We start from the raw sequence: 13,326 nt of genomic DNA on the forward strand, positions 1-13,326 counted from the left end.
CCCGGCCCACTGCAGACAGGTTGCTCCGTGGCTCAAGGTGCGCCCTTTCGTCACGTCCCCAGCGCCCCCCTGATTGGCTGCTCCAGCAGCCCCCGCCCCTCCCTGCCAGCTGGAGCTAGTGGCCGGTTCCGCGGCGTTCGGCGTCGCCGCCATCTTTGTTGATGTGTCAGCTCCGCTGGGGTTTGGGGAAACCTGCGGCTGGTGAAGAGTAACATTCCCGGCCTTCCTCACCGCACCCCCTCCCCGTCTGACCTTGACCGCCCCTCCCCGCCCCCCCCCTCCCTTGGCCTTCCAGACCTCGCCATGGAGAGGCTGACAACTTAGTCGACCGCCTCACTGCCGGGTAAGAGTCTCTTTCGGAGGCTTGGGGAAAGTAGGAAGGGAGTTCCCCGAGGGGAGTCGAGCTCGGGCTGGGAAGAAGAGAGTCCTTGGGCTGAAGAGGCTCCCCCGGGGGGGTGGCGGGGCTGGGGCCCTGCGCTCCTCCGCCCCTCTCCTCACGCGCTGGGCCCAGTTCGGAGCGGGGTCGCCGGGGACGTTCTGAGGCCCTGAAGGCGGAGCGAGCGCTTGCTCTTGTTCCTCCGGGTGGAAAGAAGGTGTGTGTGGCGGGGGCGGGGGGCAGGAAAGGGGTGTCGGTAAAGTTGTGAGCCCCGTACCCCGCTGTGCTCGCCCCTTCTCTCCCCGCGCCTCGATTCCCATAGGGGCAGGCGGGGAGGAGTAGGGAAGACCGAATGGGAAGCGAAGCGGGGAGCTGTGCTGGGGGGGGGAGGGGGGCTTGGGTCGTGATGCCTGCATGCAACGAAGCAGTTTGCGGAGAAAAAAAACACCACTCGTTCCATAAGCTGTATGTTTCCGTGTTGTGTTGTGGTTTTGACTCTTGTCGCGCCTTTTTGTTGTGGCGGCGTCGGGTCGTTAAGGAACCACTTCCTTCGAATGAGGGACAAAGGGGGTGCCTGTAGCCTTCCAGTCTCTAGTGCTTTTCAGAATCCGAGGGCGGCCCGGAGTTTTAATGAGCTCGTGACTTCCCATGAGTAAGACAGAACGATAAACTGAGGTAGGACGGCAAAGAACAAGGGGGACCTTGAGTGCTTCAGTAAACAGTAGGAAGCAAGCTTGCAGCCGCACCCCCGGCCTGTTCCTCCGCGTAGATTTGAGTTAGGAGAGCGTTTGGTGTTATTGTTTTACGTCCAGTTTATCGATTGGCATAATATGTTTGTGTTAGCGTGTAAATGGCCCTTCGAATTCAGCCCAGTTTTTTTTTTTCCCCCAAATTCAAACGCAAGAAACATGCAGGGAGGAAGTGAGCTTCATTTCTGTAAGTGGTGTTTTGGTAGCCCTTCAGGTAGTTGTTAATTCATTAGTCTGTAGGAGAGCCTTCTGCCCTGTGGTAGTCAGCGCTCAGGTATGCCGCGGGTGGTGGTGCGGGGTACCTGGATCTGCCTTGCTTAATATCTTCGGTTTGTTTTCCTGTGGGGAAAAATTAAAGTTCAGAAAAGTTTGCGATTGAATGGTGCAGCCGTCAGCCCTGTAGCGTATAATGTGTACTCTTTTGAGCTGCTTTTTGTAACTTTCCTTGTGTATCTGCGGAAACAGGAATAGTTATTCTTGTAAAACGCTAAACAGTTTGCCATGATTTATTTTTCTGGGTATAGTCACATGGATTATATTGAATTAAAATACGTGGGAGGCTGCAGGAGAATGGAAATTGCGTTGAATTCCATGTTCCAATCTGTAAACGAGTTATTTGTGAAATTCCCTTGATGGCATCATTTTAAAAATGCCATCCCTAAACAATAACTACAGTTGGACCTTGGGAAAACTTTTAAGTATTAGTCAGTTTTACACAATCAGTAGGCAGACCTGCAGTCTCATTTGGCATTTCTGAATTTTTTTTGTTGATGAATCATGAGGAGAATGGCTTGTAGTGGTTTAGAAACTTTTTTAATCCTTTAAGAGTACCTCTGCAGTCTGACTTGTCAAAATCTATTGAATGTTTGCTAACAGTTGAGCACTCATGTAACGAGCTTATTGGGCACCAATAATTCTCTTGCAAGAAACAGTATTAAGGAGCAGTGAGAGACGTGAAGATGCATACATAATAAAATATCTCCCTCAAGTTTTCAGTTTGGTAGGGGAGAGAAGTATATGCAAATAACTATAAAATTAGATGGAATGTAATCACTGTTTAAAAATGTATCTATGAAAATAAGTAATGGTATTTTAGAATAAAATGTTAGATAAACAGTAGAATTACATCATTCTCACAACGTGAAGTGTTATATACTGTACTGTAGCACTTCTTAAATGATTCTGAAGTAGGATAAAGCAACTTTGTGTGAATGTTCCCAAATACCTGTTTTCCCTGGAAGTACATTCTACTGATGTACAAATGTTTTCTACTTGATCTAAGGTCAGTTTATTACCATGAGCGTCCTTAGCCTGAGGCAGTTTTCCTCTCTTCCCCAGCCTTTTTCATTGTTTTGTTTGGGGGAGTTTGGCCGGGGACAGGATCCACTCCTGATCTTTGTGTCAAGTTCCATTGACTCATTTTAATTTACATGTTTGTAGCATAAAGTTAAAAAAAATAATAAACTACAGCCTGATTCCTGAATTCCACATAAACATGTTAGTAAGCTTACTACTTTTGTTATGTTATTTTACTCTTCACATTTTGGGAGACAGTAATACATATACATATATGCATATATACATATGTATGTAGTAAGTGCCTATTATTTGTCCTGCTATGTATTAGTTAAATTTGAGTAGGATAGTCCCTGCCCCCGAGGAGCTTACTGTCCATTATTAGAGGAATGAGAAAAATGCCTGAATAACTAATGGGGGTGGGGTGGGGAGGGAAATGCTAATAACACCAATGAGGATGTGATTTATGGGGATACAGAATAGGTTACTCTCCCTAGATGAGTCTGGAGTCTAGACTAACTTAATAAAAGGATTTGTTCTGTGAAGTTTGGATTCAAAGGGCAGAAGTTGAGGACCTAGAAGAGCCACATGTGGCCTGGAGGCCCCTAGTCTGGAGAAGCCATCTCTCCTTTAAGCCCCCTGAAGACAATAGTAGCAGACTTGAGCAGCAGCAAATAAGGTGTACTATCTGTTTGAGGATGCCCTAAAAAGATGTATTTGTACGTGTAGGTTTCCCTTGCTTGTTTACAACCTGTTCACTTTCTAGAAACAATTTTATCTCAGGAATGCAAATTCCAAATAGTCTATCTCATCTCAGATATTCTGAGGAAAGGCCCATAAGCTTCACCAAACTGCCACAGGGATGCATAACAGTAAAAACTCCCTACTCTTACCCTGTCTTAGAGTTGTTTCGGAGTCAGAGAAGTCTTGCTTAGGGTCCTGACAGAAGGACTTGAACCCATGTTTTCCTGACCCTGACACATGCTCTCTAGCTGTAAATTGACCTTTCCCAACAAATTTTATCACTTGCTAACAAATGGGGTTGGGAGGGTGTCTGAATAATTCACAAACTGGAAAAAAAAATTCCTAAAATGTAGTTGGTTATATCTTGTGGATTGATTGACCACTAATTATATTCTCCTCTCTCCTATAATAAAAAGGAATCTTTCACAAAATGCTTAGCATAATGCCCAGCCCTTAGCTGATGATATTCAATATCTACCTGTTTAGAACTTTTCCCTATTCAATCATGTTCCAATTTTGAATTTCTATGTATATAGCATGAAGATTTAAGCAAAATTTAATCCTCAGCTAAAAAGCTTCAATATACGGAAATCATGCAGATGACCTGAGAAACTTTTCATTAAATCTGAGATTGAACTACAAGTCAGAATTTTTGTTGTTTTTGTTTGTTTTTCTTTTCTTTTAAGACACCTTCTGAATTGTATCTGGTGATTGTAAATGCAGAACTCGGGATTCTGGAACACGGAGTTGAAAAATACACAGTAAGAGAGTAGGTCTTGTTTTTTCTCTAGTTTTATATAATTAAAAGGAAATGCTGAATTTCAGTTAGAGGTGAGTGAAAAAAAGATTTTTTTCTCCATCCAAATTCACAGACCCCCTCAAATTTCCTATCCACAGACCTCCTTTGTGGGGATGGGGTGGAATGGATCCCAGGTTAAGAACTCCTAGACCAGATCTGAAAATCTTGAGAAAACTGAATTATCATAAGTCTTGGGTGACTATTTTAAGGTTTTTGAGTAAGGTATAATGTCATCACATAACCGAGAGTTAAACTTCAGGTGATAACTAGGTAGCATAGTGGATAAAGTGCCAGGCCTGCAGTCAGGAAAACTTCTCTTCATGAGTTCAAATCTGTCCTCAGACACTAGCTATATGATCCTAGGCAAGTCACTTAACCCTGTTGGCCTCTGTTGCTCATCTGTAAAATGAGCTGGAAAAGGAAATGGCAAACCACTCCAGCATCTATGCCAAGAAAACCCCAAATGGAGTCATGACAAGTCAGACACAACTGAAAAACAACTCAACAAAATGCTTCAGGATGATCAGTCTGGCAACCAGGTATGGAGTGGATTGAAAAAGAGAGTAGATAGATCAATTCTAACAGTCCAGGAAAGAGGTTAATTAGGACCAGAGCTGGGGTGGTAGCTTAAGGATAAAGAATAATTGAAATTGTAAAGGCACTGGCCACATAGTTAAATGGTGAAGTTCATAGTGGAACTCTGCCTGAGTTCAAATCTGGCCTCAAACATTTTAGTTACTAGCTGTACGAACCTGGGCAAGTCACTTAACCCAGTTTGCCTCAGCTTCCTCATTTGTAAAACAAACTGGAGAAGGAAATGGCAAACCACTCCAGGATCTTTGCCAGGAAAACCCGAAATGAAGAGTTGGACATGACTGAAACAACTGAAAAACAGTGAGAAAATCACCTGAGTTAACCTGATTGGATTAAGAAGCTCAAGGTTAGGGAAGCACTGAGGGAGTTTAAGAGCCAAACTGGAAGAGTGACTGCCCTATTAATAAAAATAGGGAATTTAGGAAGAGGAACCAGGTTGGGAGCAAAATGAATTGACTTTGACAAATGTTAACATTGAGAGGCAGTGTAGCATAGTGAATAAAAAGGCTGACCTCGGGAAAACCTGGGTTCAAATTCTATCTCTGATGAAACTTGACCTTGGGCAAGTCATAACTTCCAATTGCCCAGATGACTTTCTAAGATTGAGTTTTAGAACAATCACTGATCTGCATTCTTTATGACAGTTCTTTACTAGGATCCTCCTACACCTATGAAATTATGAGTCTGACGGAAGAAAAAATAAGAAGTGCAGGGAGAACCTTTGGATCACCAACATTTATGAACTAGGAGAACCAAAGAAAGCCCATAAAGGAGGAGGGAGAAGCTTCCATAGAGTTAAGAAGAGGATGAGAATGATAAATTGCAGAAGTCAAGGGAAGAGAGAACAACAAGAAGCTAAGCTATTGTATTTTCTGTTTGAGTTATTTGAATTTGATGACCTTAACAAAATATCAGCAGAGTAGTGAGGGCAAAAGCAGATTTCAAGGGTGTTAGGGATAAATGAGCCATGTGTTATGTAGGGACAATGGATATACACTATATTTTTGAGGAGTTTGTGTATTAAGTAAAAGGGATATTTGTAACTTGGGGTAGGAGGTTAAATTGTTTGGTTTTTAAAATATAGGAGAACTGAATACATTTTGTAGCCAAGAGAAGGAGCTAGTAGAGAAGAAGGGATGGAAAATACGCAATAGGAAAGTGAGAATAATGTATTAATTGATTGGGGGAGGGCAGGAGTAGAAATAATTGAAAGAATGAGGACATCTTTTATGCCTTATCTTCCTGCTACTAGTTTGCAAGCTGTTACAATATCTCACAATCCTTTATTTGTATTACTAGATTTTGAGCTTTCCTTCAAAAAACATTTTATTTTGAAGGGGAGAGGAAGGAAGTTAAGGGAACTCAGTGTTTAATGGCCTGTGTTACTAATTAGGTGGTCACTTGTAGAAAGTGAAGGGGCTTGCTTGAGGAAGACTAGCCACCCTTGGGAGAATATAGAGCCATAACTAAAGATGAACAAAAATGATTATCCTCATTGGGCTCTAAGTGCTTTTTAGCAGTGAGCATCAGTGATAGAGACAGTTTGAGAGTTGTTTGTTTTTGTTTTTTCCTCCTGTCTGGAATAGCAAAGTGAGATTTAAATAGGAACAAGATTTGTTGATACATAGTATAGGTATAAAGGGGATGAGAAATTCTAGGGTATTAGCAAGAGGGTAGGCAGAAGAGTGAAACCAGAAACTAGCTAATGGACTGAGAGAATAAACAGAAGCCAAAGAGAACTGGAGGTCACACTGGGGTCGATGAGCAAATTCTACAAAAGGAGAGAGTGGGAGAGGTGGAAGAATGGTAAGGATTTGGTCAGAGTGGGCAATCTCCAGTATTTAATATCTTGGAGGTGTGGCAGCTCTTAATGATGTGGTATGGCTGCTTGTGTTCAGGTAAAATACCAAGATGAAGTAACTATAAAGTAAAACCATAATAGCAGAAGTTACCAACATAAATGTTTGTCACCAAGGTTGAAGGCAAACAATGGAGTATGGTGATCAGGTTGCAGGAGGAGACAGTATAAGGGAATGCAGTGGGTTTAAAAGGGGAAACATTTGGAGATTGGTGGAATAATAGGTGAGGAACAAGAATTACATCACCCTTTCTGCCTTATCCTTTGAGGAGAGCTGAAGGAAGTTGTCTCCATTTGGAGAATGGTTTAAGGTTTTCCTTGCAAAAGACAAATGTTGTGTTGACTTTACACAATCTTTCATTTATAATGTAGTTTCTGAAAAAGGTAAAAAAGACTGTGCTTATAAATTAAATAATCCAACTTTCTAAATAGCATTTCTACATAGTATTTGGGTAACATTTTAGTGTTTATTGGCTAACAATGTAGTAAGATTAGTTTATATTAAGGACTAATGATAAACATATAATACCAGATCTTTTAGGGGTTTACTTTGGAAATTTCTGTTCCTGTAAAGATAGGGTATCAATTTCTTGTCATAATGTTTAACATTATCAATTCCCAGATTAGAATATGCTATATTTTTTGTTTGTAATTTCTTTTCAAGATTCTTATTTAGAATAGTTCAGTTGACAGAAAAAAGCTTATTAAAGAAATACTTTTTCACTTGTTTGACTCTTTTATAGAAAACAATTTGCTAGAAGTGAGATCTTATTTAGATCTTAAGTGAGATTAATGGGGGGGAGAGGGGGTAACAAATCACAATTACTGAGGTTTTGTTTTGTTTTGTTTTTTTAGAGGGATGAGGAGTGTTTTCAGATAATTTGAATAAGCAGATAAACTTCACTGACCAGTTGCCTACAGCTGATGAGCTCCAGTAAGAGCGAAACCACTTCTCACTCCATTGCAATAATTTTGAAGTGTGAATTGGTCCTGTAGTACTGTGTCATAAAACATACTAAAATGGAAAATAATGGAATTACAAGATTATATGTGTTCAGTGTCTTAAATATTCTATCACATTTTTCCTAGATGTAAAAATTACTAGTCAGGCAAGTTAGTTTTTATCTTATTGTTCAGAGCTGTATATGTGTATCACTTTGGGGGTTTATAGACACTCCCCAAATTCTGAATAGTGACCTAAGAATGTGCTGAAGCTGAGTTGCACATTGCAATCTAACTCCCCTGCTCACTTTGGACAATTGCCAGACCATTCTGTAGCTCAGATGGGGAGCTGTTTGACCCCAGCATCACTTACCTACTTACAGTTCATGTACATTTCAAAAAATTTTAATTCGAACATTTGTTTAATATCTACTGTGCTTAAAACCCTGTGCTCTACATTGAGAGAGCTATAAGATTGGGTTCCTCATCTTAAGGAGTTTAGAATCTAATAGGGAAGATAAGGGATACATAATAATTATATAGTACAAATAGAATATAGTAATTGCTGGAAAGAAATAGAGTACTATAAGAGTTTGAGGAGGGAGATACCGTTACCTCAGACTGATAGGGGAGAGATTAGGCAAAACTTCATGGAACAGGTAGATGGGATTTCAGTATGCATTGAGGGGAGAACACATTATAGAAAAGGGGAAAGTCAATAGTAAAAGCATGGAAATGAAAAAGTGTATGGTGTTTGTGGAACATTGGTCCATTTTGACTGCAGTGTGGTATTGTGTGCCAAAGAGTAATATGAAAAAAATAGAAAAGGTAGACGAGCAAGATTGAGGAGAGCCTTGAATTCCAGGCTAAGGTGTTTGGACTTTACTCAGTAAGTAATAGAAAGCCATCGAACAGTGGAGTGATATGATAAGAAGTATGCATTAGAAAAATTAATCTGACAAGGGTATATAGGATAAGTCAGACTGGAAAAGATTTAAAGAATTAGGAAAGGTGGAAGGGAATTATCCTCCTAAGAGGTAGGTAGAGTCAGAATTAGGGCACTGATAGTGGTAATGGATAGAAAGAGAAGAATGTCATAGATTTGTGGAAGTAGAATCAATCAAGCATTTATTAGCACTTAACTGTTTTTTTTAGGTGCTACGATCCAAGTCTGAAGTGAGGTAGTTCTTGCCCTCAAGGAGCTTGCCTTCTGTAGGTGTGAAGGGAGGCAGAATGCAAATACATAGATCTATAGGTATATACACAACACAAAACTTAGACAAGGTAATCTTGGGGGTGGAAGGTAGGCTAAGAGAATGGCTCTTGAGCAGAATCTTGAAGAAAATCATGGATTTCAAGAGTTAGAAGTAAAGGAATGGGGAGCAACTGCTAGGCTAGTACAGAGGCATAGAGATAATGTTCTGTGTTAGAGACTCAGTAGACCAGAATGATTGGAGTGTGGAGAATGGGAGACAGAACAAGTTATGAAAAGCTTTAATTGACAAACATGAGTTTATATTCGATCCTAGAAGAAGTAGGGCACCAATGAATTTTATTGATTAGAAGGGGTAGCATGATCAACTGCATTTTGAGGAAATCTGTTGACAGTTGGGTATAGAGGGTGAGTTAAAGAAGGGAGAGACTTGAGTCAGGAATGCTAATTAGAAGGTTCTTGCAGTAGTCCAAGTGAGGTGACAAAGGTTGGAACTAGGACTGGGGAACCCATTAAATGTTGAATGGAAGGGGAGAGTCATATTGTGGTTTAAATCATATGATAGAGGGTATAAATAAGGAAAGTAGAAGGGCAGATTTTAGGGAAGAAATAGAGGACAGTGCTTTGAATACATTCTCTTCATAAGGGGGTAGAAAGAAGAGCCCACCAAGGCAAAAGAACCAAGAGTGTGTTGCCATGATAACTGACATTTATCTGTCTTTAAAGTTTGCAAACCACTTTACATACACTATTTCATTTGAATCATGAAAGCCTGGAGAGAAGAGAGTGTCTGGGGTTGGTCAGCATTGTGAAATACTTGAGAGAGGGAGGTCAAGGAAGAAACAGAAAAAACTATGAGATTTGGTGATAGAAGGCAAATTGAAAAGGAATGGGGAGTTGGGAGTGAGGTTATAGAGGCATCTTGTTTCCCATTTAGTAGTTAGTTCATGAACCCCTTAATGCTCGAAGGGGTTTGAACTAAAAATTCCTTAGTGACTCCTTAAGTAGTAAGTAATTGTAAAGGATATTATGAAAACTATCTTTAATTACCCTGGAGATTCACAATACATTTTTTTGTTCTTATTATTTTGAAAGGGGTTCAAGGAACAAAACCAAGTTCTGGATGTGTGAGGTAGTGAGAGAATAAAGTGTGAAGACTTCACAGGGTATATGTGTGTGTGTGTGTGTGTATGTATATATATACATATATATATATGTATATATATATATATATATATGTATATATATATATATATGTATGTATTTATATCTAAAATGTTTGGGAATCAATATTTAGAGAAGGGGCAGGAATGGGAACCAGTTGAGCAGGAAGACTGACTAGATCCTGAAGAGAAGACCAATGAGTTAGATCGTGAGGTTGAAGAAGTGTATAAGGATTGGTGTGGGAAGCTTTCAACTATGGAATAAGAGGGGGGACTTTGAGTGGAACACAAGATTGTGAAAGCTTCCCTATGAATAACTCAGGCAAGGTGATACTCAAATACTACAAATTTAGTTAGGATGTGGACCTCACTAGGCCTAAGTTTCGTTTTCCTGTAAATCATATGATTTCGGGGAAATCAGGTGGTATTCCCCTCTTCCCCTTCCCTAGCCTACTTACAAACCGCCATCTTAACATTAAAGTTTCCCTATAAGGTAATTCTGTAGTTTCTGTGCTGGTATTGGGTAAAACTTATTCCTGGTTAGATTGTGAGGCCACCTGTCCCCGCAAATGGGGACAGGGGTCCAGCCTCTGGGGTGGGATTTCTTAGAATTGTTTGTACAAGGATATATATCCCCTTGCTTGCCTTCTCCCCCTTGCCTCTCTTCACTACTATCTCCGCACTGGTAGTGGGAGATGCCCAATTCTCGAGACTTGGTCAAATAAAGCTTCTGTTTTTTTCCTACCTTGAGAAACCAAGACATCTCTGTTTTTTTCACTTGAGCCACTGGTTTTTTGTCCCACACATGGAAGTCTTACCTGGAATCAGTATATAAAAAGTGCTTTTCCCTGGGGACTAAATGAATCAATTAAAAACTGGACATTTTCAAGAAATATGGTATTTGGGATTACTGTTTCAATTTTGAAGCAAAAGATAAAGAGACTTCTGCAGCAAGTAGCCTATTGATTATTAATACATAAGAAGTGCTGTTGTGTAGTAGTAATAATAATGCCCTGTCAAGTCAGAGGCTCTGAGACAGTAACCTGGAGCAAGTCATTTAACCTCCCTGGGTCTCAATCTCCTTATCTGAAAATAGGGGCCTCCGGAGTTCCCTTTCAGCTCTGAATCTATGACTGTAATAAAACAACAGGTGTGTAATTAAAGGGAAATATTTGGATAGAACACAGGAGAGAAATTAAGGTTTTAAAGAGATTTGTGAATTATATGCATAAAAGTGATTATTGAAGCTATAAAAGTGTATAAGATAACTGAAGACTGACCTTTAGGTAATATCCATATTTGAGTGGGGAAGAAAGAAAAGGTGACATTATGAGTTTACATTCCCAACTAACCTCAGTTTCTTTTTAAATAGGCTTATTAGCTAGATGAAGGGAATATACCATGGATGAAATATGCCTGGATTTCTGATAGGGTCTTTACAGACCTTTAATGAGGCTGTGGATAATATAGGTGTATTTAGATTTACCTGAATAACAGGGCCCAAAGAGCAGTGAATGGATTGAATAGATGTCTCCAAAGATCTGTCCTTGTTCCTGTTGTTGTTCAGTTGTGTCATGGACCATACTGTCCATTGGGTTTTCTTGGCAAACATACTGCAGTGGTTTGTGTAGCAACAATCTGCTTGCAGCTACTGTGGCTGTGTAAGACCAACAACAACCAGTACATAGAAGGACTGTTGACACAGGTTCTTTGATCTGCTTTATTAAGGAAAGCAACTTTAAGGGGTTAACAATCTCAGTTTAATTAAACATACATATATCATTCATTTAATTCAGGGGGGAAGATGAGCCCCCTGAACTTCAGGGTAAATACAGACAGAAATTACAAACATCAACAGATAGACCTTGTCTTGATTCAAATCACAATTAATTCATAGTTACCAGAGAAGCACCAGTATCTGTCTGGGTTATCAAAGGCGGTTGGGGGGGGGGGCGTGGTTACAACAGCTTGCCCAGAGTCTCAACACTCCTGTAAGTGAGCCCCCAAATGTCAAACACCAACCTCAGATCTTATATACCTGTCCCAGGGCCCTGGGGCACTTGATTACCTCAGTGCTGAGAAACACTCAAAGAACAGCGAAAAGTCCCATTTAGGGTGTGGGAAAGTTAGTTAATCCCTAGTACCACCATATACTGGGTTTTTTTAATCAATGCCTTCCAATGGTCTTAGCTGCTGAGAAACATTCCAAGACAAGATCCCACTTTACCAGCCCCATTCAAACAAAGGCCAGAATCATTAAAGGCACTTAAGAGAATAACTGCAAAGAGCCCCATTCTGATTACCACTATCGTTTGTCCTTTCCTTCTCCAGTAGATTAAAGCAAACAGGTTAAGTGACTTCCCCAAGGTCACAACAGAGAGTGTCTGAGGCCAGATTTGAATTCAGATCTTCTTGACTCCAGGCCCAGTGCTGAATCCACTGAGCCATCTAGCTTCCCCTTTTTCATATACTTTTTAATCAATGTCTTGGATGGAGTAGATTGCATTCTTACCAAGTTTACATGGTTGCATAAAGCTGGGGTGGGTGGCTGATATGTTCAGCGACTAAATCAGAATGCAAAAATTGCAGGCCTTTGTCAGTTCTACCTCCTTTCTCAGTCACCTCTTCTTTCCTTCCTCCCCCATTGTCTTACTTCTGAGATTACTTTTCCTTTATACTGTATGTATCTTTTATGGACATAGTTATTTGCATGTTTTCTCCCCCATTAGAATGTGAACTTCTTGAGGGCAGTAACTATGTTTTTGCTTTTTTTTGTATCCTCAGCTTTTAGCACAGTGCTTGGCACATGGTAATGCTTGTTGACTGACTAAAGTCTCATGCTGTCTTTATGGAAAAGAGAGCAGATAAATGGATTGTGGATAATATACTTAGGTAGCTGACAGGCTAGATCCAAAGAGTAGCCAGCACCCTGGCCAAATACAACTCTTCACTAGTTGTCTTGTCTATTCTTCCCCCTGCCCCACTCCCTCCGTTCTCACCCGAAGTCTCCACATCCTTGCTTTTCAGGTGCATACTTGCTGTCTGGCTCCCCAAGACAACTCTACCTTGAGGCTGACTCAATGTTTGGTGAGTCCCTGCCTGGAATCTCCCATATCCTGAGATGACCAAGCCTGATTGATAACTCTTTACTATTATTGGCTTGCCCCATTTGCACACCTGGCCCCCTGGGGATGATGATAATCTACTTGAATTCATTCCTCAACTCTTACCTCATCATATCTTCCTCATGCCAGCGATTCAGCACCAGGGCTATCATTATACAATTCCATTCCCCATCCCCCACTGCAGGCTTCTGTCCCTATCAATCCAAACCCACCAACATCCCACTCAAATCCTACCTACCCCTTCCATTGTGGTTCCATAAATAACAAACTTACTTTCATCTTAAATCTTCCTTTCTCCTTCCATTTTGCACCCACTGAGACTTGCTCTTGATGATACCTACTTCCCTAAGTACCCTTTTTTCAGCACTGTTTACACACTTTCATTCATAGCCTGCCTCCCTTGCCCCCAGCTGTTGAAAGGGAATTTACTTTCTTTACTTTCTTTTGCTACCTCTAGACTCTCCTTC

General features: G+C 40.7%; 1 protein-coding gene across 1 annotated transcript in view; it reads left to right on the forward strand.

Annotated features, from left to right (window-relative positions):
* The first annotated feature begins 284 nt into the window (after positions 1–284).
* The window catches only part of CCDC186 (coiled-coil domain containing 186), a 62,512-nt gene continuing 49,470 nt past the window's right edge, over positions 285–13,326 (forward strand). Inside the window, exons 1-2 of the mRNA XM_036734940.1 lie at positions 285–343; positions 12,762–12,821. The gene's annotated coding sequence lies outside the window, so the exon portion shown is untranslated. The remainder of the gene's footprint in view (positions 344–12,761; positions 12,822–13,326) is intronic.

The sequence above is a fragment of the Trichosurus vulpecula genome, chromosome 8 (assembly GCF_011100635.1).
Source record: "Trichosurus vulpecula isolate mTriVul1 chromosome 8, mTriVul1.pri, whole genome shotgun sequence".
NCBI lineage: Eukaryota > Metazoa > Chordata > Mammalia > Diprotodontia > Phalangeridae > Trichosurus > Trichosurus vulpecula.